This window comes from Artemia sp. Qi Xiang Cuo, chromosome 10 (assembly GCF_049724085.1).
Source record: "Artemia sp. Qi Xiang Cuo chromosome 10, ASM4972408v1, whole genome shotgun sequence".
Taxonomy (NCBI): Eukaryota; Metazoa; Arthropoda; class Branchiopoda; order Anostraca; family Artemiidae; genus Artemia; species Artemia sp. Qi Xiang Cuo.
In genome coordinates this window covers 74,784,972-74,809,008 of record NC_142803.1, presented here as the reverse complement: position 1 = coordinate 74,809,008, position 24,037 = coordinate 74,784,972, and the positions used below count along the sequence as shown (strand labels likewise).

The window sequence follows — 24,037 nt, the reverse complement described above, 5'->3', positions numbered from 1 at the left end:
TAAGTATAGTTAAGTTGCCTATACATGTTAATATAGGCAAGAGTTCGTTCTTTATTATAAAATCCCCCCAAAAATTACTGTGTTTTATATAATAATGGATAATTATGTATAAAAAAGACCTAATTGACAAATCAGTTACTATGAGCGAGAGATCGTTCTTTACTGTAATCAGTTACCAATTGGGTTTTCTTTCATGCTATGTCATTACAAACAGGAAAAAGCCTATGGCTTTTTCTTCTTTTAAATAGTAAGAGACGAACCTCAAGTGTACTACCCCTGGAACCACCATTTATCAGTTAATATGGATGAGAGATCGTTCTTTACTGTAGCAACCCGGATAACCTATACTATAATTAAGTGGCGTATAATATTTAGCATAGGTAAGAGGTCGTTCTTTATTATAATTTCCTTTAAAATGAGCCATTAAACAGCTCTTTACTATGACAACGAACCGTTTGATTTAATACTTAAGTTACTATGGGTTAAAGTTCGTTCCTTATTGTAATCAATTTTGACCTGTTTTGATTCTCGCTATCCAGGTTGATTTTCTATATAAATTACTATGCGCCGTGGTTTGTTTTTTACTGGATTTCAGGTATATCCGACGAAATTAAATAGTCCTCATTTACCTGCTTGTCTTTTACTAGGTTGCCACTACCGTTGCAATCACGATTTATTTTTCATTTACTATGGACTAGAGTTCATTTTCTACTATAAAAAATGAGCTATTATACAGCTCTCTATGATTTTCCAGTGCCCAGCTAGTTGAGGAGAAAAATCAAGCGGAAAGAAAAAAATATCCCGTTTGTGGAGAATAACGTGGTTAAAGTCGAGTTTCTTGATTTTCAAGCCCATATATTTTCTTTGTTATTCAAGCCAAAGAGTGATAAGTTTGCTTAATAGGGGTTTTGGACAAGGTGGTTCTAATGGTTTATTTTTTGTTTTGATCTGACTCTTTTCTCAGGAGTTAGGGGGTTTTATATTTTTTAACATTGGACGTGATCGTCTCTTACTAGGTTGCTAGCTACCGCTGCAACCCGGATCCAATGTATGCAATGGTTTGTTACTCAAATGATCGTCTTTTAATGTAAAAATTTGGTCAAAAGTTCGTTCTTGACTATAAATCTTTACTCAGGCAGTGCTAGCCCACTGCCTATCTGATCTGACTCATTTTTTAAGGAGTTATGGGTTTTATATTTCTTATCGTTCTTTACTGTAAAACAACCCGAATACTGCTGCAATCTGAATAGCTTGCAGCTATCCCTGGAACCACCATATATCAGTTACTATGGGCGAGAGATCGTTCTTTACTGTAAAAAACCCGGATAATATAAACCACCTTATATTAGTTACTATGGGCCAGAGATCGTTCTTTACTGTAACATTGATCAATCTTTAACATTAATTATAATCTTATTTTAGCTACAATGGGCTGGAAGTTTCTTCTTTAATGTAAACAAAGTCTAATGTATGTAATGGTTTGTTATTCAAATGATCGTCCTTTAATGTAATGAAGCTACAAACAGGAAAAATCCTAAGGCTTTGTCTTAATTGGAATAGTAAGAGACGACTTGGCTACAACCTACGATCTTGACACCATTGATCAATCTTTAACATGAAACCCCAAAAAATAAAAAAAATAATACATTGTGCAAACATTCTTCTTTACTTAGGCAGCGCTGTTAAGTTGCCTATGATTCTAATTTGAATTAAAAAATTAAATTTACTGCTCAGACATCATAAATAATTTTACAGTTTGCAGTTAAATAAAATTATTTTATTTAAAATTTTCAGGATTATTCTAGTTTCAGTTAACAAATGAATTTTTTGTTAAAGCCCCCAAAAATTACTGTATTTTATATAATAATGGATAATTATATAAAAAAAACCGTATTGACAAACACCATTTATGATGAACTATATTGGTCCCTTATGTAATAATAAAAATAATTTGTTTTAATTACAAGAAGTTTTTAACCCCATTAATTTTCTTTAAAATGAGCCATTGAACAACTCTCTACGAAGTTCCAGTACCAAGCTATCCATTGAATTACTAACCTATACTATAATTAAGTAGCGTATAAAATCTAGTATAGGCAAGAGGTCGTTCTTTATTATAATGATTTTCCAAAACATATTTAAAACTTTTAGTTACTATATGCTTCGGTTTGTCTTTCACTTGATTGCAGCTATAGCTACAACTATCATTTAGAGCTCGTTCTTTACTATATAAAAATACTAAACTTTTCAGTTAGTAAAGCCTGAAGTTCATTCTTTATTATAAAATAAATTACAAACAGGAAAAAGCCTACGGCTTTTTCTTCTTTGGAATAGTAAGAGACGATCCTCAAATAATCAGGCAGCTAACTAGGTTTATAATTTGTTCTTTAATATAAACTGCATTAATTGGATATTTTAATATATCCTATATGGTCTAGAGGTTGGGATAGCTCTCACCCAGCAGGCTTGAGTTCAATTTCCGTATGGGAAATTTTTACTTATGATGATTTCTTAAGGAACATAATTAAAATTTCTTAATGTAATAAAAATAATTTGTTTTAATTAAAAAAGGTTTTTAACCCCATTAATTTCCTTTAAAATGAGCCATTGAACAACTCTCTACGATGTTCCAGTGCCATGCTATCTGTTGAATTACTAAACTATACTATAATTAAGTGGCGTATAAAATTTAGTATAGGCTAGAGGTCGTTCTTTATTATAAAAACTATGACGACATTCAATATTTATCTAGTAGGGTTTCAGACAAGGTAATTCTAATGATGTACTTTTGTTTTGATCTGACTCTATTTTTAGGAGTTTTGTTATATTTCTTAGCATTGGACTGATCGTCTCTTACTAGATTGCTAGCTACTGCTGCAACCCGGATTCACATATATATTATTTATGAGAGGCAACCTGGCCGAGTGGTCCAAGGCACTGGTGTTAGCCACCAGTCTCTTTGGAGGCGTGGGTTCAAATTTTACCGCTGGTAAACGATTATGTTTGAAAGACTGCAGTGTGAAAAGACATCGAAAATGCAGTTTTTGGTGGAAAAATTTATTCTCTTTTAGAAATAATTTATTTTAGTTACAAAAGGTTTTTAACCCAATTAATTTCCTTTAAAATGAGCTATTGAACAACCCTCTACGATGTTCCAGTGCCAAGCTATCTCTGGAAACAAAGAAAAAAAAAAGAAAAAAATATCCCGTTTAGGAAGAATGTTGTAGTAGCTGCCACTTTTCTTGATTTTCAAGCCAATATATTTCCCTTTCTGTTCAAGCCAAGGGACAGAAAGTTTCCTATACAGGGGTTTCGGACAAGGCGGTTCTAATGGTGTACTTTTTGTTTTGATCTGACTCCTTTTTTAGGAACTATGGGTTTTTATATTTCTTAACATTGGACGTGATCGTCTCTTACTAGGTTGCTAGCTACCGCTGCAACCCGGATTTTTTTCCACTCGCGTGAGACCATATTTTTTCAAGATTTAAAATTATTAAGCACACAAAATCCCGTGTCGAGTATCTAAAACCTAGCATAAAACAAAACTAATTTTAAAATTTTCAGGTATTTATCTTGTTTGAATTACAAAATTAGTATTATTGGTTAGACACCATAAATATTTTTGCAGTTTAAATAATAAGTTTAGTGATTCTGGACTGAAAACTAAAATAATTGCAATTATGAGACAATAATATGGAGATATGTACTTTACGGGTTACAGGATACAATAATAAATTTGAACTGAGATGAAAAAAAATTTCTTCCAGGAGACAAAAAGCAAAACTAATTTTAGAATTTTCATGTATTTTTGTTGTTTAAATTAAAAAATTACTATTACTGATTAGGCATCATAAATATTTTTGCAGTTTACATAATAATTTTAGCGATTAAGCCAAAAAAGAAAATTTTGGTTCCAGGAGTTTCGGTTACTATTGAGACAAGTAGCTATTATTACTATAGAGTTCATTACATGGACTGTTTTATTGCTTCAAAATTCAAATATCTTTGAAAAGACTGCAGTATGAAAATACATCAAAAATGCAATTTTTTTGACAAAATTGATTCTACTTTAAAAAGTATTTTATTTTTAAATACAAAAGTGACTAGATGTTGCAATTTCCTTTAAAATGAGCTATTATACAGCTCTCTATGATTTTCCAGTGCCCAGCTAGCTGAGCAGAAAGAAAAAGCGGAAAGAAAAAAATATCCCGTTTGTGGAGAATAACGTGGTAAAAGTCAATTTTCTTGATTTTCAAGCCAATATATTTTCTTTGTTATTCAAGCCAAAGGGAGGTAAGTTTCCTTTATAGAGGATTCGGACAAGGCGGTTCTAATGGTGTACTTTTTGTTTTGATCTGACTCTTTTTTTAGGAGTTGGGGGGTTTTATATTTCTTGACATTGGAGGTGATCGTCTCTTACTAGGTTGCTAGCTACCGCTGCAACCCGGATTTCGCCATAATTGAAAAACATTGCTTTTCCTTCGCTGTTGATAGGTATGCTTGTATATATATTTTTATTGCTGCTACATAAACTGCAATTGCTCCTTCCAAAATTAATATACGAATTTTCTAAGAAGTACGCCTCCGTATATTCACTGTGTTGTCGAACATTTTCCATTGCATCTATAAACTGTTCCGCAGTTGCCAATCCATACCTTGGAAGCTTTTCGTTAAACTGACAACATTTCTTTTGGATATTGCCATGAAGCTTTGCCAAAGCATTTCTAGCCGACTTTTCAACAGCATCCGCTCTTTCAAAGAGAATTTTAATCTGTAATTTCGAATACTTTTCGTGATCCCGATAAAACATGCGTAAAATGTTTCTCAATTTACAAAGATCAGCCTGCATTTTTGCCATCTTCTTGTATTTCTGAATGTAATTTTTCCCTTTGTCCTTATGCGTTCTTCGGTACAACCTCGCAGAGAATTTAATTTTTTCATTATAGCTTTTGTCACCCCAGTATCTACCCATTATTCTGGTAGCAACTTTTTTCTTATGTTTGTTTCGGTAATCTATATCGTTATCATACCGTTCCTTGCTCTTTTGTTTCGCTGTCTCAATTTTCCCTTCTCGATACCCCTGATCCGTAAGATACCTCTGTTTTGCTCTGTCATATTTCATTTTCTTAAATCCTGGATCACAAGACATCTTAGTAGCAATCCTTACGCGTGCTCGAGCTTTATTGCGTTTGGTGGCATTTTTATCTCTTTTAAATAAACTTTTCTTATATTTCAGGATGTTAGCTTTATTTTTTGTGTAGTAAAGTTTTCTATTAGTAGAAATTTGGATTGTTCTATTTTGATATTGTTTTTGGTTATTCTTTCTTTTTTTCCACTAGCTTGAGACCATATTTTTTAAATATTTAAAATTATTAATCACAAAAAATAACTTTTAGATTATCTAAAAACTATAATAAAAAAAAACTAATTTTAAAATTTTCAGGTATTTATCTTGTTTGAATTACAAAATTAGTATTATTGGTTAGACACCATAAATATTTTTGCAGTTTAAATAATAAGTTTAGTGATTCTGGACTGAAAAATAAAATAATTTAAATTATGATAAAATAATATTTATATATGTACTTTACTTTTTAAATGATACAATAATAAATTTGAAATGATATGAAAAAAAAATTTCTTCAAGGAGACAAAAAGCAAAACTAATTTTAGAATTTTCATGTATTTTTGTTGTTTAAATTAAAAAATTACTATTACTGATTAGGCATCATAAATATTTTTGCAGTTTACATAATAATTTTAGCGATTAAGCCAAAAAAGAAAATTTTGGTTCCAGGAGTTTCGGTTACTATTGAGACAAGTAGCTATTATTACTATAGAGTTCATTACATGGACTGTTTTATTGCTTCAAAATTCAAATATCTTTGAAAAGACTGCAGTATGAAAATACATCAAAAATGCAATTTTTTTGACAAAATTGATTCTACTTTAAAAAGTATTTTATTTTTAAATACAAAAGTGACTAGATGTTGCAATTTCCTTTAAAATGAGCTATTATACAGCTCTCTATGATTTTCCAGTGCCCAGCTAGCTGAGCAGAAAGAAAAAGCGGAAAGAAAAAAATATCCCGTTTGTGGAGAATAACGTGGTAAAAGTCAATTTTCTTGATTTTCAAGCCAATATATTTTCTTTGTTATTCAAGCCAAAGGGAGGTAAGTTTCCTTTATAGAGGATTCGGACAAGGCGGTTCTAATGGTGTACTTTTTGTTTTGATCTGACTCTTTTTTTAGGAGTTGGGGGGTTTTATATTTCTTGACATTGGAGGTGATCGTCTCTTACTAGGTTGCTAGCTACCGCTGCAACCCGGATCACTTGTTGGATTTTTCCTAGCTGCGCTATTTTCCAATAAGTTTCTTCATCGTTATCTCCTTGACGGACAGGCAATCGAAACAATGTGAACTATTATCCCTGCCATTATTTTGGTAGCTATTGGCATCCACTCGATTTGCCTCCATTACTTAATTGATGAAATTCGCAACCCAGCCCTAACAATTAAAGTGTCAGGACACCAATGGTATTGATCTTATGAGTACTCTGATTTTGATGATGTTCAATTTGACTCTTACATAATCCCCTCGAATGAGATCTCTTCTGGTATATATCGTCTGCTTGATGTTGATAATCGCATACCTGTACTCTATAATCAAGCTATTCGTATAATAATTACTTCAGATGATGTTCTTCACTCATGAGCCGTACCATCTCTAGGTATTAAAATGGATGCAGTCCCGGGACGACTTAATCAATCCAAACTCTTAGTAAATATACCCGGGGTATTTTACGGACAATGTTGTGAGATTTGTGGCTCTGGACATAGTTTTATACCTATCGTAATTGAGGCTCTTAGAGAAAGAGATTTCCTAAAATGACTTGAATTACAAATTTCATAGGGTGGCTGAAATTTAAGTGGTAGCCTCTTAAGCTTTCTTATGGTAATTACCCCTTATGGGAATAGAGATTTAGTTTAGTAATAAATATAAGGTTGTCAACTTTAAGAAGCCAGTGGCAATCTCTTATCCCCCAAATACTACCACTTCCTTGAATTACAATCTTTTTTGCCACCATGCTCCTCCTATAATGTATTATTACAAACAGGAAAAAGCCTACGGCTTTTTCTTCTTTGAAATAGTAAGAGACGAACCTCAAGGAATCAGGCAGCTAACTAAGTCCAATATAAGAAATTGTTTGTTCTTCGAATGATTATCTTTTAATTTGGCGTTTCTTACTAGGTTGCTAGCTACCACTTAAACCCAGATTATGTAATAGGTTGCTAGCTACCGCTGCAACCTAGATATTCTTATTTCTGCTACTATGGGCTAAGGTTCGTTCTTTCATGTAAAATCTGACTCCTTTGCTAGGAACTATGGGTTTTTATATTTCTTAACATTGGACGTGATCGTCTCTTACTAGGTTGCTAGCTACCGCTGCAACCCTGATTATATTTCTTAACATTGGACGTGATCGTCTCTTACTAGGTTGCTAGCTACCGCTTCAACCAGGATAACCTATACTATAATTAAGTGGGGTATAAAATTTAGTATAGGCAAGAGGTCGTTCTTTATTATAAAATTTGTTATTCTAGCAAAAGAGCGGTAAGTTTCCTCTATAGGGGTTTTAGACAAGGCGGTTCTAATAGTGTACTTTTTGTTTTGATCTGAATCTTTTTTTAGAATTTAGGGGTTTTTATATTTCTTAACATTGGACGTGATCATCTCTTACTAGGTTGCTAGCTATCGCTGCAATCCGGACTTTACTATAACTACTGCTTGAACCCGGATTATAAATTACAAACAGGAAAAAGCCTACGGCTTTTTCTTCTTTGGAATAGCAAGAGACGATCCTCAAATAATCAGGCAACTAACTAGGTTTATAATTTGTTCTTTGACATAAACTTCATTAATCGTCTATTTTAATATATCCTATATGGTCTAGAGGTCGGGATAATTCTCACCCAGTTGTCTTGAGTTCAATTTCCGTATGGGAAATTTTTTACTTATGATGATTTCTTATGATAATTTCTTGATGATTTTTTACTTATGATGATTTCTTATGATGATAACATAATTAAAATTTCTTAATGTAATAAAAATAATTTGTTTTAATTACAAAAGGTTTTTAACCCCATTAATTTCCTTTAAAATTAGTCATTGAACAACTCTCTAGGATGTTCCAGTGCCAAGCTATCTGTTCAACTACTACCTATACTATAATTATGTGGCGTATAAAATTTAGTATAGGCAAGAGGTCGTTCTTTATTACTTGATTTTCAAGCCAATATATTTTCTTTGTTATTCAAGCCAAAGGGCGGTAAGGTTTCCTTTATAGAGGTTTCGGACAAGGCGGTTCTAACGGTGTACTTTTTGTTTTGATCTGACTCTTTTTTTAGGAGTTGGGGGGTTTTATATTTCTTAACATTGGACGTGATCGTCTCTTACTAGGTTGCTAGCTACCGCTGCAACCCGGATATTATTAACTATAATTAAGTTGAGTATCTAATCTATTATAGGCAAGAGTTCGCTCTTTATTATAACTTATATGTAACTTTTATTTTATAAGTCATCGATAGTCTAATGGTAAGTATGCCCACTTTTTACTTGGGAGAAGGGGGTTCGATTCCCCGTCGGGAAGAACTTTTAATATGTTGAATTAAAAGCACTATCTTTTCAATTTAAAATTTAAAAAAGAAACTTGTTTATTTACATTCTAGCTAAAATAATGAAGATAATATGAATGAACCACAGTGTTCAGTTTCTTTGGACTTGAGTTCGTTTTTTAACTATAAATACAAACAGGAAAAAGCCTACGGCTTTTTCTTCTTTTAAATAGTAAGAGACGAAACTCAAACAATCAAGTAGCTAACTAATTCCAATGTATGGAATGGTTTGTTATTTCAGTGATCGTCTTTTAATGTAAAAAGTCGACGATTTTGTTTTGGTCTTATTATAATTTGTATGGTGAAATAATAATATGCATATGGCTCTTAAATCATACTTCTTTATGGTTCCATATAGTCTAGTGGCTAGAATAGTTAACTTTCACTTAACAGGCTCGGGTTCGATTCCCGGTGTGGGAAAATTTTTAACTCTATAATCTTCGAACATTTGAACCTTTTATAATTTATAATGATGTATAATATAAATACTGTAATCTTAACTATAGTGAAGTTGCGTATGCAAGTTAGTATAGGGAAGAGTTCGATCTTTATCCGGGTTGCAGCGGTAGCTAGCAACCTAGTAAGAGTTATAATTAGGAACTATGGGTTTTTATATTTCTTAACATTGGACGTGATCGTCTCTTACTAGGATTTAAATTGAGCTATTGAACAACCCTCTACGATGTTCCAGTGCCAAGCTATCTGTGGAAAAGAAAAAAAAAGAAAAGAGAAAAAAATATCCCGTTTGGGGAGAATAACGTGGTTAAAGTCAATTTTCTTGATTTTCAAGCCAATATATTTCCCTTGCTGTTCAAGCCAAGGGACAGAAAGTTTCCTATACAGGGGTTTCGGACAAGGCGGTTCTAATGGTGTACTTTTTGTTTTGATCTGACTCCTTTGTTAGGAACTATGGGTTTTTATATTTCTTAACATTGGACGTGATCGTCTTTTACTAGGTTGCTAGCTATCGCTGCAACCCGGAAAAAAAACACATTGTGCCCACATCGTTCTTTACTCAGGCAGTGCTAGCGCACTGCCTATGATAATAAACTGATTACACACAGGAAAAAGCCTACGGCTTTTTCTTCTCTTAAATAGTAAGAGACGAGTCTCAAATAATCAAGTAGCTAGCTAATTCCATAGGTATTCAATTTTTGTTATTCCAATGATCGTTTTTTATTGTAACTAGGTTTCAGCCATCTCTACAGCCATGATACTATTGGAAATTACATAATCCCTATTTATGTTTTAGTTAACATGGGCAAGGTGTCGTTCTTTATTGTATTCTCTTTTAGAAATAATTTATTTTAGTTACAAAAGGTTTTTAACCCAATTAATTTCCTTTAAAATGAGCTATTGAACAACCCTCTACGATGTTCCAGTGCCAAGCTATCTCTGGAAACAAAGAAAAAAAGAAAAAAAGAAAAAAATATCCCGTCTAGGAAGAATGTTGTAGTAGCTGCCACTTTTCTTGATTTTCAAGCCAATATATTTCCCTTTCTGTTCAAGCCAAGGGACAGAAAGTTTCCTATATAGGGGTTTTGGACAAGGCGGTTCTAATGGTGTACTTTTTGTTTTGATCTGACTCCTTTTTTAGGAACTATGGGTTTTTATATTTCTTAACATTGGACGTGATCGTCTCTTGCTAGGTTGCTAGCTACCGCTGCAACCCGGATTGCTAGCTACCGCTGCAACCCGGATGATCGTCTCTTACTAGGTTGCTAGCTACCACTGCATCGTCTTTTAATGCAATAATTGTTTCTAAGACAACTGAAATACTTCTGCAGTTCACATAATAATGAATAACTAAACTGATCCTTTTTAATCTGATTCTAGTTTTATGAGTTATGGAGTATTTAACTTCTTACTATGGTGTGTGATCGTTTCTTACTAGTTACTACAGCCATGATACTGATGGAAATCACATAATCCCTATTTGTATTTTAGTCTACATGGGCTAGGTGTCGTTCTTTATTGTAACCTTTGTTAAGAACTATGGGTTTTTATATTTCTTAACATTGGACGTGATCGTCTCTTACTAGGTTGCTAGCTACCGCTGCAACCCGAACTACTCAGGCAGTGCTAGCGCACTGCCTATGATAATAAACTGATTACACAAAGGAAAAAGCCTACGGCTTTTACTTCTTTGAAATAGTAAGAGACGAGTCTCTAACAATCAAGTAGCTAGATAATTCCAATGTATGCAATTGTTTGTTACTTAAATGATCGTCTTTTATTGTAAACTGTTGGAAATTTCAACACAATAGAACTTCGATCCTAATATATAATCAAGTAGCAAACTAAATCCAATGCATGTAATTGGTTTTTATTCCAATGATCGTCTTTTAATGGAAAATTTTAATATAATGACCTTAAATATAACTGTACTAGACTATACTGTACGTAAGTGGCCTATGAAAATTTAGTATAGGCAAGAGGTCGTTCTTTACTCTATCTTACTAGGTTGCTAGCTACCGCTGCAGCTTGGATTTCAATGAAAATGTCTTGACTTTAAATACAAATGTACAAGCCTATGCTGTAGTTAAGCTGTCTACGTAAGATAATAGAGGGAAGAGTTCGTTCCTTATTGTAATTATAATTTAATGTAAAAATATAAATACTGTAATCTTAACTATAGTGAAGTTGCGTATGCAAGTTAGTATAGGGAAGAGTTTGATCATTATTATATTCTTTAACATAAACTTCATTAATCGGATATTTTAATATATCCTATATGGTTTAGAGGTTGGGATAGCTCTCAGCCAGTTGGCTTGAGTTCAATTTCCGTATGAGAAATTTTTACTTATGATGATTTCTTAAGAAATTATAATTAAAATTTCTTAATGTAATAAAAATAATTTGTTTTAATTACAAAAGGTTTTTAACCCCATTAATTTCCTTTAAAATGAGCCATTGAACAACTCTCTACGATGTTCCAGTACCAAGCTATCTATTGAATTACTCTCCTATACTATAATTAAGTGGCGTATAAAATTTAGTATAGGCAAAGGGTCGTTCTTTATTATAACTTTATTAGAGAGTATTTTTCCTCCACAATCTTCGCACAACTTGAATGTTTCCAATAAGTAAGCCATCCAGTCAATTGACATCGAGATCATCTCTCTTTTCCTCAGGTACATACTTATAAGTCTCCTCTTGAAGAATTTGGGTCATACAACTGAAGCCTTTTCGCCTTGAAAAAGAGCCAAGAGGTTTAACATCATTTGGCAGTTTTAACTGCTCGCAAGAATCACAAAGAACTGATGGGTATTCGTCTCTTATCTCAGCTACTTTTGTTAGATTATTCCCAAAGATATACATAATTCTCGATTCCTCAGTAGATACCCGAGGACGCCTAGGCTCCAGAAAGTTTGTAAAGTTTTTCATCCTCAGTTTTGAAATCGCAGCTTCTACAATGGATATTAATTGAGCAATACTACCTTTGCTTCTAATTGTTTTTACATATTTAATCATTCTGCACTGAATGATGGCACACATCACATAAAAATCCCATCCAATTCAAGGCTTAGTACGACATCCCCTTTTAATTTCTACTGCTACGTTTGGTACTCTTGTCTTTGTACTACGAAAAAAACAAAGCCTTTGTATCTTTTCAACATGTTGTAAACACTAACCTTTTCAATGTGATTTTATTCAGTTTATGTACAAAACAGACAGAAAGACAAAAAATGTGATGAACTTAAACTAGTTGATCCCTAATATAAATTTTCCTTGTTTGATGTGAAATTAAAAACAGGAAAAAGCCTATGATTTTTTCTTAATTGGAATAGTAACAGACGACCTGGCTATAACCTGCGACTATGACGTCAATGATCAATCTTTAACATGAAAATCAATTTTCTTGATTTTCAAGCCAATATATTTTCTTTCTTATTCAAGCCAAAGGACGGTAAGTTTGCTATATAGAAGTTTTGGACAAGGCGGCTCTAATAGTGTACTTCTTGTTTTGATCTGAATCTTTTTTCAGGAGTTAGGGGTTACTTTAGTTTTTAATAAGGGGCGTCATCGTCTCTTACTAGGTTGCTAGCTACCGCTGCAACCCGGATTACATATTTATCTATTTAAAGCTAAAACAAAACTTATATTTATTAGTACTACATTAGATTCTCTTGACTGAAATTGATCTGTTATGTATTATTTAAAATTCTCAGGAATTATTCTAGTTTCAGTTGACAAATAAGATTTTTTTTTCAAGGAATCGAGCAGCTAACTAAGTCCAATATATGCAATGGTATGTTCTTCGAATTATCGTCTTTTAATTAGGTTGCTAGCTACCGCTGCAACCCTGAACTATTAAAAAAATATTTTATCTTTTATTACATAAGGAACTAGATGTAGCAAGTTACTATTGAGACGAGTCGCGCTTATTATACATTTTTTTAGGAAATATGGGTTTTTATATTTATTAACATTGGACGTGATCGTCTCTTACCAGGTTGCTAGCTACCGCTGCAACCCGGATATCAATACAAACAGGAAAAAGCCTACGGCTTTTTCTTCTTTGAAATAGTAAGTGACGAAACTCAAGTAACTACCCCTGGAACCACCATGTATCAGTTACTATGGATGAGAGATCGTTCTTTACTGTATCTGATGAAACTTACATATTCTGCATTTACGATGAACCATATCTATCCTTTTATGTACTTGTAAGCTACCCCTGGAGCCACCGTATATCAGTTACTATTGGTGAGAGATCGTTCTTTACTGTAACTCTTGCTAGGTAGCTAGCTACCACTGCAACCCGGATTTAGCTACCCCTGGAGCCACCTTATATCAGTTACTATTGGCGATAGATCGTTCTTTACTGTATTTTTTGACAAAATTGATTCTACTTTAAAAAGTATTTTATTTTTAATTACAAAAGTGACTAGATGTTGCAATTGCCTTTAAAATGAGCTATTATACAGCTCTCTATGATTTTCCAGTGCCCAGCTAGCTGAGCAGGAAAAAAAGCGGAATGAAAAAAATATCCCGTTTGTGGAGAATAACGTGGTAAAAGTCAATTTGCTTGATTTTCAAGCCAATATATTTTCTTTGTTATTCAAGCCAAAGGGCGGTAAGTTTCCTTTATAGTGGATTCGGACAAGGCGGTTATAATGGTGTATTTTTTGTTTTGATCTGACTCTTTTTTTAGGAGTTTGGGGTTTTTATATTTTTTAACATTGGAGGTGATCGTCTCTTACTAGGTTGCTAGCTACCGCTGCAACCCAGATTTTCATCTCTATCTTGTTCTGACTGCTTTATGGCTTTTGCCTCAAATTGAATTTGATTTGTACCTGCAGACGTTGGATCAATTTTTACTATAATGTTTCGTTCAGTTATACTCGGAGCTGTTTCATCAGTTGCACTTGCAGTTGCTTGAATAGTTCTATTTGTAATAGGCCTCATTTCAGAATTTCCAAAACATATAATAAAAAGAGTATGATGATTTTAGCACAAATCATTTTAGGCTTAGCGTTGCTTAATTTTTTTTCTGGCGTAACGAGTCAACTGATGCAAAAGAAAAACCAAACTAATTTTAAAATTTTAAAGTATTTTTCTGATTTAAATTACAAAATTAAAATTATTGCTCTGACACCATAAATATTTTTGCCGTTTTCAGTTAAATAAAAAAAAGTATTTAAAATTTTCAGGAATTATTCTAGTTTCAGTTGACAAATAAGATATTTTTGTAATTATGTAATAATTTATTTTTATATTTTAGTTACTATAGGCTAGAGTTTGTTCCTTATAGTAATATTCTCTTTTAGAAATAATTTATTTTAGTTACTATAGATTTTTAACCCAATTAATTTCCTTTAAAATGAGCTATTGAACAACCCTCTACGATGTTCCAGTGCCAAGCTATCTCTGGATACAAAAGAAAAAAAAAAGAAAAAAAGAAAAAAATATCCCGTTTAGGTAGAATGTTGTAGTAGCTGCCACTTTTCTTGATTTTCAAGCCAATATATTTCCCTTGCTGTTCAATCCAAGGGACAGAAATTTTACTATGCAGGGGTTTCGGACAAGGCGGTTCTAATGGTGTACTTTTTGTTTTGATCTGACTCTTTTTTTAAGAACTATGGGTTTTTATATTTCTTAACATTGGACGTGATCGTCTCTTACTAGGTTGCTAGCTACCGCTGCAACCCGGATACTGCTGCAACCCAAATTCACATATATATTTATTTATGAGAGGCAGCCTGGCCGAGTGGTCCAAGGCACTGGTGTTAGCCACCAGTCTCTTCAGAGGCGTGGGTTCAATTCTTACCGCTGGTATACGATTATGTTTGAAAGACTGCAGTGTGAAAAGACATCAAAAATGCAGTTTTTGGTGGAAAAATTTATTCTCTTTTATAAATAATTTATTTTATTTAATATAGATTTTTAAAACCATGAAATTCCTTTAAAATGCGCGATTAAACAACCCTTTACAATGGTCCAGTGCAAAGTTATATGCGGAAAAGAAAAAAGAAAAAAAAAAGAAAAAAAAAAAGAAAAAAATATCCCGTTTAGGCAGAAGGTTGTAGTAGCTGCCACTTTACTTGATTTTCAAGCCAATATATTTCCCTTGCTGTTCAAGCCAAGGGACAGAAATTTTACTATGCAGGGGTTTTGGACAAGGCGGTTCTAATGGTGTACTTTTTGTTTTGATCTGACTCTTTTTTTTAAGAACTATGGGTTTTTATATTTCTTAACATTGGACTTGATCGTCTCTTACTAGGTTGCTAGCTACCGCTGCAACCCGGATTTGAAAGACTGCAGTGTGAAAAGACATCAAAAATGCATTTTTTGGTGGAAAAATTTATTCTCTTTTAGAAATAATTTATTTTAGTTACTCTAGATTTTTAACCCAATTAATTTCCTTTCAAATGAGCCATTGAACAACTCTCTACGATGTTCCAGTGCCAAGCTATCTCTGGATACAAAAGGAAAAAAGAAAAAAGAATATCCCGTTTAGGCAGAATGTTGTAGTAGCTGCCACTTTTCTTGATTTTCAAGCCAATATATTTCCCTTGCTGTTCAAGCCAAGGGACAGAAAGTTTACTATACAGGGGTTTCGGACAAGGCGGTTCTAATGGTGTACTTTTGAATTTGATCTGACTCCTTTTTTAGGAACTATGGGTTTTTATATTTCTTAACATTGGACGTGATCGTCTCTTACTAGGTTGCTAGCTACCGGTGCAACCCGGATTAGGTTCCTAGCTACCGCTGAAAACCGGAACTATTAAAAAAATATTTTATCTTTATAATTACAGAAGGAACTAGATCTAGCAAGTTTTACTATTGAGACGAGTCACTCTTACTATACAAAACACAGTTTGTTATCAAGAACTGTTTTCGTTTATGTATGTATTTGTATCCAAATTTTGTTCTTTATATTTTAGGTTACTATATAGACAAGTAGCTCTTATTTCTATAGAGTTCATTACCATGAACTGTTTGATTGCTTCAAAATTCAAATATCTTTGAAAAGCCTGCAGTATGAAAATACATCGAAAATGCAGTTTTTTGACCAAATTGATTCTACTTTAAAAACTATTTTATTTTTAATTAGAAAAGGCACCAGATGTAGCAATTTACTTTAAAATGAGCTATTTTACAGCTCTCTATGATTTTTCAGTGCCCAGCTAGCTGAGGAGAAAGAAAAAAGCGGAAAGAAAAAAATGCCGTTTGTGGAGAATATCGTGGTCAAAGTCAATTTTCGTGATATTTAATCAAATATATTTTCTTTGATACTCAAACAAAAGGACGGTAAGTTTGCTATATAGAAGTCTTGGACAAAGAGGTTCTAATAGTGTACTTCTTGTTTTGATCTGAATATTGTTTCAGGAGTTATGGGTTACTTTAGTTTTTACTATGGGGCGTGATAGTCTCTTACTAGGTTGCTAGCTACCGCTGCAACCCGGATCTATTCACTTCATAGTTCTAATAAAACTATGACGAGATTCATTATATAGTAGGGTGTCGGATAAGGTGGTTCTAATGATGTACTTTTGTTTTAATCTGACTCTATTTTTAAGAGTTCTGGGATTTTAAATTTCTTAGCATTGGACGTGATCGTGCTAGCAATCGAAGCAATTGCTAGCTACTGCTGCAACCCAGATTCACTTAGTTATCAGAAGCAGTGTGGCCGAGCGGTCCAAGGCTCTGGTATTAGCTACCATTCTCTTCGGAGGCGTGGGTTTAAATCTTACCGTTGGTAGTATTTTATACAAAAGCAAACAAATTACTTGTTTGAGTCTTAAATTATAATCTTATTTTAGTTACTATGGGCTGAAAGTTTGTTCTTTACTGTAACTGCTGCAACCCAAATTCACATATATATTTATTTATGAGAGGCAGCCTGGCCGAGTGGTCCAAGGCACTGGTGTTAGCCACCAGTCTCTTCAGAGGCGTGGGTTCAATTCTTACCGCTGGTATACGATTATGTTTGAAAGACTGCAGTGTGAAAAGACATCAAAATGCAGTTTTTGGTGGAAAAATTTATTCTCTTTTAGAAATAATTTATTTTAGTTACTATAGATTTTTAACCCAATTAATTTCCTTTAAAATGAGCTATTGAACAACCCTCTACGATGTTCCAGTGCCAAGCTATCTCTGGATACAAAAAAAGAAAAAAAAAGAAAAAAAAAAGAAAAAAATATCCCGTTTAGGCAGAATGTTGTAGTAGCTGCCACTTTTCTTGATTTTCAAGCCAATATATTTCCCTTGCTGTTCAAGCCAAGGGACAGAAATTTTACTATGCAGGGGTTTCGGACAAGGCGGTTCTAATGGTGTACTTTTTGTTTTGATCTGACTCCTTTGTTAGGAACTATGGGTTTTTATATTTCTTAACATTGGACGTGATCGTCTCTTACTAGGTTGCTAGCTACCGCTGCAACCCGGATCTTTATTATAATTTTTAATATATTGACTTTAAATATAACTGTACTTGTCTATACTATAGTTAAGGGGCCTATAAAATTTAGCATAGGCAAGAGGTCATTCTTTATTATACTTTCAAAATAAACAAATAACAAATTTTCGAGTAAAAAATAATAAATTATTTGTTACTCAAACATTCTAAATATTTTTGCAGTTTACAGAGTTGCAGTTGCAGTCTTACTAGGTTGCTAGCTACCGCTGCAACCCTGATTCCAGTTACTATAGACTATAGTTCGCTCTTTAATGTAATGTTTAAAACACAGTTTAAATTTTTTTTTCTTGAGTCGGTGTTCCAGGAATTTGTTCTATATCATTAGTCTTATAAACACATTTACTAATAAGCCTAACAGGCTCGTTTTCGCCATAATTGAAAAACATTGCTTTTCCTTCGCTGTTGATAGGTATGCTTGTATATATATTTTTATTGCTGCTACATAAACTGCAATTGCTCCTTCCAAAATTAATATACGAATTTTCTAAGAAGTACGCCTCCGTATATTCACTGTGTTGTCGAACATTTTCCATTGCATCTATAAACTGTTCCGCAGTTGCCAATCCATACCTTGGAAGCTTTTCGTTAAACTGACAACATTTCTTTTGGATATTACTATGAAGCTTTGCCAAAGCATTTCTAGCCGACTTTTCAACAGCATCCGCTCTTTCAAAGAGAATTTTAATCTGTAATTTTGAATACTTTTCGTGATCCCGATAAAACATGCGCAAAATGTTTCTCAATTTACAAAGATCAGCCTGCATTTTTGCCATCTTCTTGTATTTCTGAATGTAATTTTTGCCTTTGTCCTTATGCGTTCTTCGGTACAACCTCGCAGAGAATTTAATTTTTTCATTATAGCTTTTGTCACCCCAGTATCTACCCATTATTCTGGTAGCAACTTTTTTCTTATGTTTGTTTCGGTAATCTATATCGTTATCATACCGTTCCTTGCTTTTTTTTGGCTGTCTCAATTTTCGCATGTCTATAAACTACATCATTATAATAACGCTGTTTGTCACTATCAATTTTTGCATCTCGATACGCCTGGTCGGTTGAATACCTTTGCTTTTCTCTTTTCAAGATGCTATCTCTGTTTTTTTGGTAGTACTCTTTTTTTAACTTGCGTGTAGCTTGCTTGATTGAAACCATTATGTAACCATTAGTTGGATTTTTATGTCCCGTATCAAGTATCAAGAACCTAACAAAAAATTAAACTAATTTTTAAATTTTCAGGTATTTTTCTAGTCTAAATTAAAAGATTAAAACTATTATTCAGAAACCATAAATATTTTTGCAGTTTATAACTTTAGCGATTCCGAACTAAAAACGAAAATAAAATAAAAATTAATTTTTTCAATTTTTTCGTCACGTCGCTCATTAAGTCATATATGGTTATTAGTACACAATAGGTTTTAGATATTACGTTATGTCACTTATTAGGTCATATATGGTTATTAGTAGATAATCGGTAAAATATTCGTTCTTTATTATAATTACGTAATAATAACTACATCCAACGACTATGACGTCATTGGTCAATATTGTATATAAAAAATTAAGTTTTTCGTAAAAAATAATTAATTGAAAAAAAAATTAAGTGCAAAAGTTGCTAGATCTATAGATTTCCTTTAAAATGAGCCATTGAACAACTCTCTACGATGTTCCAGTGTCAAACAAGATAAATACTTGAAAATTTAAAAATTAGTTTTTTTTATGCTAGGTTTTAGATACTCGACACGGGGTATTGTGTACTTAATAATTTTAAACCTTGAAAAAATATGTTCTCGCTTGAAAGGAAAAAAAGAAAGAATAACCAAAAAAACTATCAAAATAGAGCAATCCAAATTTCTACTAATAGAAAACTTTACTACACAAAAAATAAAGCTAACATCCTGAAGTATAGGAAAAGTTTATTTAAAAGAGATAAAAATGCCACCGAACGCAATAAAGCTCGAGAACGCGTAAGGATTGCTACTAAGATGTCTTGTGATCCAGAATTTAAGAAAATTAAATATGACAGAGCAAAACAGAGGTATGTTACGGATCAGGGGTATCGAGAAGGGAAAATTGAGACAGCCAAACAAAAGAGCAAGGAACGGTATGATAACGATATAGATTACCGAAACAAACATAAGAAAAAAGTTGATACCAGAATAATGGGTAGATACTGGGGTGACAAAAGCTATAATGAAAAAATTAAATTCGCTGCGAGGTTGTACCGAAGAACGCATAAGGACAAAGGGAAAAATTACATTCAGAAATACAATAAGATGGCAAAAATGCAGGCTGATCTATGTAAATTGAGAAACATTTTACGAATGTTTTATAGGGATCACGAAAAGTATTCAAAATTACAGATTAAAATTCTCTTTGAAAGAGCGGATGCTGTTGAAAAGTCGGCTAGAAATGCTTTGGCAAAGCTTCATAGCAAAACAATAATCATAAATATAGCATAATAACAATAGTAAAATAATGTAGAATAAAATTAAATATCTTTATTTAATGTTGTTCTCTGACCTTAAATACCTTTGTTAATTGACCTTAAATATAATGCTAGCTACCGCTGCAACCCGGATGGGTTTTTATATTTCTTAACATTGGACGTGATCGTCTCTTACTAGCTTGCTAGCTACCGCTGCAACCTGGACTACCACTGCAACCCGGATTCCAATTACTATGGGCTATAGTTCGTCCTTTAATGTAAACAGATTCAGAATGTTCAATGTTGTTCAATGATGTTAATTATGTAAAATAGTGTCTGTAACATATTTTTATGTTGTTACTATATGTTGTTACTTCAATGAAAATATTTTATGCATTAATTTTTTATATGTATGTTATCTTATTAAATTTTAACATGTTACGCTCTTATAATGTTTATTAAATAGTTGTATATTTTTTATTTTATTTGAAAAAAAAAATTAGAATTTACATATATCTTTTTCTTTTCTCTACGAAAATTAATAATAGAACTTTAAATTTCTTTGTGTCTTTATTAAATTAAGAACTGAAGTGGAAGATTTTTATTTTTCTCTGGAGAAATTAGAATTGAACTGTAAGTTCTTCAATAAAATTCAGACTTGAGTAACTTTTCATGATCAACGTATAACTTTTTCTATCTTCTATGAAAAATTTAGAACAGTAATTTTATATTTTTCATCTCTTTGAGAAAAATTTCAACTGAAGTGGAAAATTTTATTTTTTCTTGAAAAATAGAATTGATCTGTAACTTATTTCTTTTCACAGGGATAGAACTTTTCTTCACATCAATGAGAAAATTAGCTCCTTATCTTCATAATTTATAATGAACCACATCAATCCTTTATGTAATCTTTATTATAATTTTTAATATATTGACTTAAAATATAACTGCACTAGCCTATACTATAGTTAAGGGGCCTATAAAATTTAGCATAGGCAAGAGGTCATTCTTTATTATACTTTCATAATAAACAAATAACAAATTTTCGAGTAACAAATAATAAATTATTTGTTTCTCAAACATTCTAAATATTTTTGCAGTTTACAGAGTTGCAGTTGCAGTCTTACTAGGTTGCTAGCTACCGCTGCAACCCTGATTCCAGTTACTATAGACTATAGTTCACTCTTTAATGTAATGTTTAAAACACAGTTAAAAAAAATTTTTTCTTCAGTCGGTGTTCCAGGAATTTGTTCTAAATCATTAGTCTTACAAATACATTTACTAATAACCCTAACAGGCTCGTTTTCGCCATAATTGAAAAACACTGCTTTTCCTTCGCTGTTGATAGGTATGCTTGTATATATATTTTTATTGCTGCTACATAAACTGCAATTGCTCCTTCCAAAATTAATATACAAATTATCTAAGAAGTACGCCTCCGTATATTCACTGTGTTGTCGAACATTTTCCATTGCATCTATAAACTGTTCCGCAGTTGCCAATCCATACCTTGGAAGCTTTCGTTAAACTGACAACATTTCTTTTGGATATTACTATGAAGCTTTGCCAAAGCATTTCTAGCCGACTTTTCAACAGCATCCGCTCTTTCAAAGAGAATTTTAATCTGTAATTTTGAATACTTTTCGTGATCCCGATAAAACATGCGTTAAATGTTTCTCAATTTACAAAGATCAGCCTGCATTTTTGCCATCTTCTTGTATTTCTTAATGTAATTTTTCCCTTTGTCCTTATGAGTTCTTCGTTACAACCTCGCAGAGAATTTAATTTTTTCATTGTAGCTTTTGTCACCCCAGTATCTACCCATTATTCTGGTAGCAACTTTTTTCTTATGTTTGTTTCGGTAATCTATATCGATATCATACCGTTCCTTGCTCTTTTGTTTGGCTGTCTCAATTTTCGCATGTCTATAAGCTACATCATTATAATAACGCTGTTTGTCACTATCAATTTTCGCATCTCGATACGCCTGGTCGGTTGAATACCTTTGCTTTTCTCTTTTCAAGATGCTATCTCTGTTTTTTCGGTAGTAACATTCAAGGACGTATCCAGAGTTAATAAAAACAACGACTGTGAAACGACTGTCGTTTCAAGTTGAAGAAGCTATTTCGAAAATCAAAGAGATTTGAAAAAAGGAGGGAAGAAGAACTATAGAAGCAGAAAACGACAATACCACAAAATAACATGGAAGAAGAAGCAGAAAACGCAGAAAAAGACAAGCGAGACCATTTAAATGTAATCTATGTGAGAAATGCTTCTCACAACTCAAGCTGTTTGAATGTGCACCGAAGAATACATACCGGGGTATGTACTTTTGGACCGACAACGCACAAGATATTTGGCTTGAAACTTCCGCTTTCCTCGGATTTAAATTCCAGTATAAGACCTGGTTCGAACAATACTAAAGAATTAGCTCAAGTGAATAATTTTCTAATTTACGAAGTACCCATATTACCAAAGTATGGTTTACGAAACATGGATAAGTTGCTGCGGTCTGTTGCAAACCCAAACTTGGCATTTGGACGGAACATTTGGAGTAGCTGGAAATGATTTTCGTCAGTGGTCCCTTTTTTGATGTCAGGAAGGTCCCTAAAGATCTTTTTTCCGCCAGAAAAAGTCCTTAAAGTCCCTATTTTGGTCTCCTTGAACCCCTGGCAGCCCTACGAACTCAATTGATCTTGGTTTAAAATGAGGAGGAATGATAATTGAATTTAATTACATTAAATTATAGCAAATTGGGCTTATAAAATTTTTTCCAGTATCTTTGTTTAAACCGAGGTCTTCTTGTATGTATTAATTTCAATTACCTTCCTAAGAGGCTGAGGCTAACGATTTACTATGGAAATTAACATTGCCTCATCAAAAAACGTTTTGGGCTTCATTGTTTTATTAATAGTGATTTATGGTCGTTTTACTCTTAAAACATGATTTAACTATATTGCTGCTTGTCTTTTGTTTCATATAGCTCATTTTCTATCATTTTTATAATTTTCTGGTACATATTCTACCTTTTCCTTGTTCTTATGTTCCATTACTTTGGAAAATAATCCTCTTATACCCCCAATACACTTTTCAGCAATTATACCAATATCATCCAAAACTGGCACATTCTTTTTCCTTTCTAAGTAATATAATACTCCCAAAGTTGCAACAGTGTAAAACACTGGAGTTACATCAAATTTAAATTTCATTCTGTAAAAAATATTAATTCCCATAAAACGACGTGCCAAGTATCAAGGCACTATCAAAAATAAAACTAATATAAAAATTTTCAGGTATTCTTCCAGTTTTAACTAAAAAATTAAAATTATTGCTCCGACACCATAAATATTTTTGCCGTTTACATAATGACTTTAGAGATCCATGATATAAAAATTATTTTAATTAAAATTTTCAGCAATTACTCTAGTTTCAATTAACCAATCAATTTTTTTATCTGGGTTGCAGCGGTAGCTAGCAACCTAGTAAAATACGATCACGCCCAATAGTAAAAAATAAAATATTCCATAACTTCTAAAACTAGAATCAGATCAAAAAACAAAGTTCACTAGTAGAATCGCATTGTCCAGTACCCCTATATAGGAACCATCCATTGGCTTGAAAAACAAGGAAAATATATAGGCTGATCCGGGTTGCAGCGGTAGCTAGCAACCTAGTAAGAGACAATCACGTCCAATGTTAAGAAATATAAAAACCCATAGTTCCTAAAAAAGGAGTCAGATCAAAACAATAAGAACACCATTAGAACCGCCTTGTCCGAAACCCCTGTATAGGAAACTTTCAGTCCCTTGGCTTGAACAGCAAGGGACATATATTGGCTCGAAAATCAAGAAAAGTGGCAGCTATTACAATATTCTGCCTAAATGGGATATTTTTTTTCTTTCTTCTTTTCCACAGATAGCTTGGCACTGGAACATCGTAGAGAGTTGTTCAATGGCTCATTTTAAAGGAAATCTCTAGATCTAGCAACTTTTGCACTTAATTTTTTTTTCAATTA

The 24,037-nt window shown here is 32.8% G+C and overlaps 1 protein-coding gene across 1 annotated transcript in view; it reads right to left on the bottom strand.

Annotated features, from left to right (window-relative positions):
• LOC148948161 (palmitoyl-protein thioesterase 1-like) overlaps positions 1–24,037 on the bottom strand; it is a 635,005-nt gene that overhangs the window by 366,147 nt on the left and 244,821 nt on the right. The window lies entirely within an intron of this gene.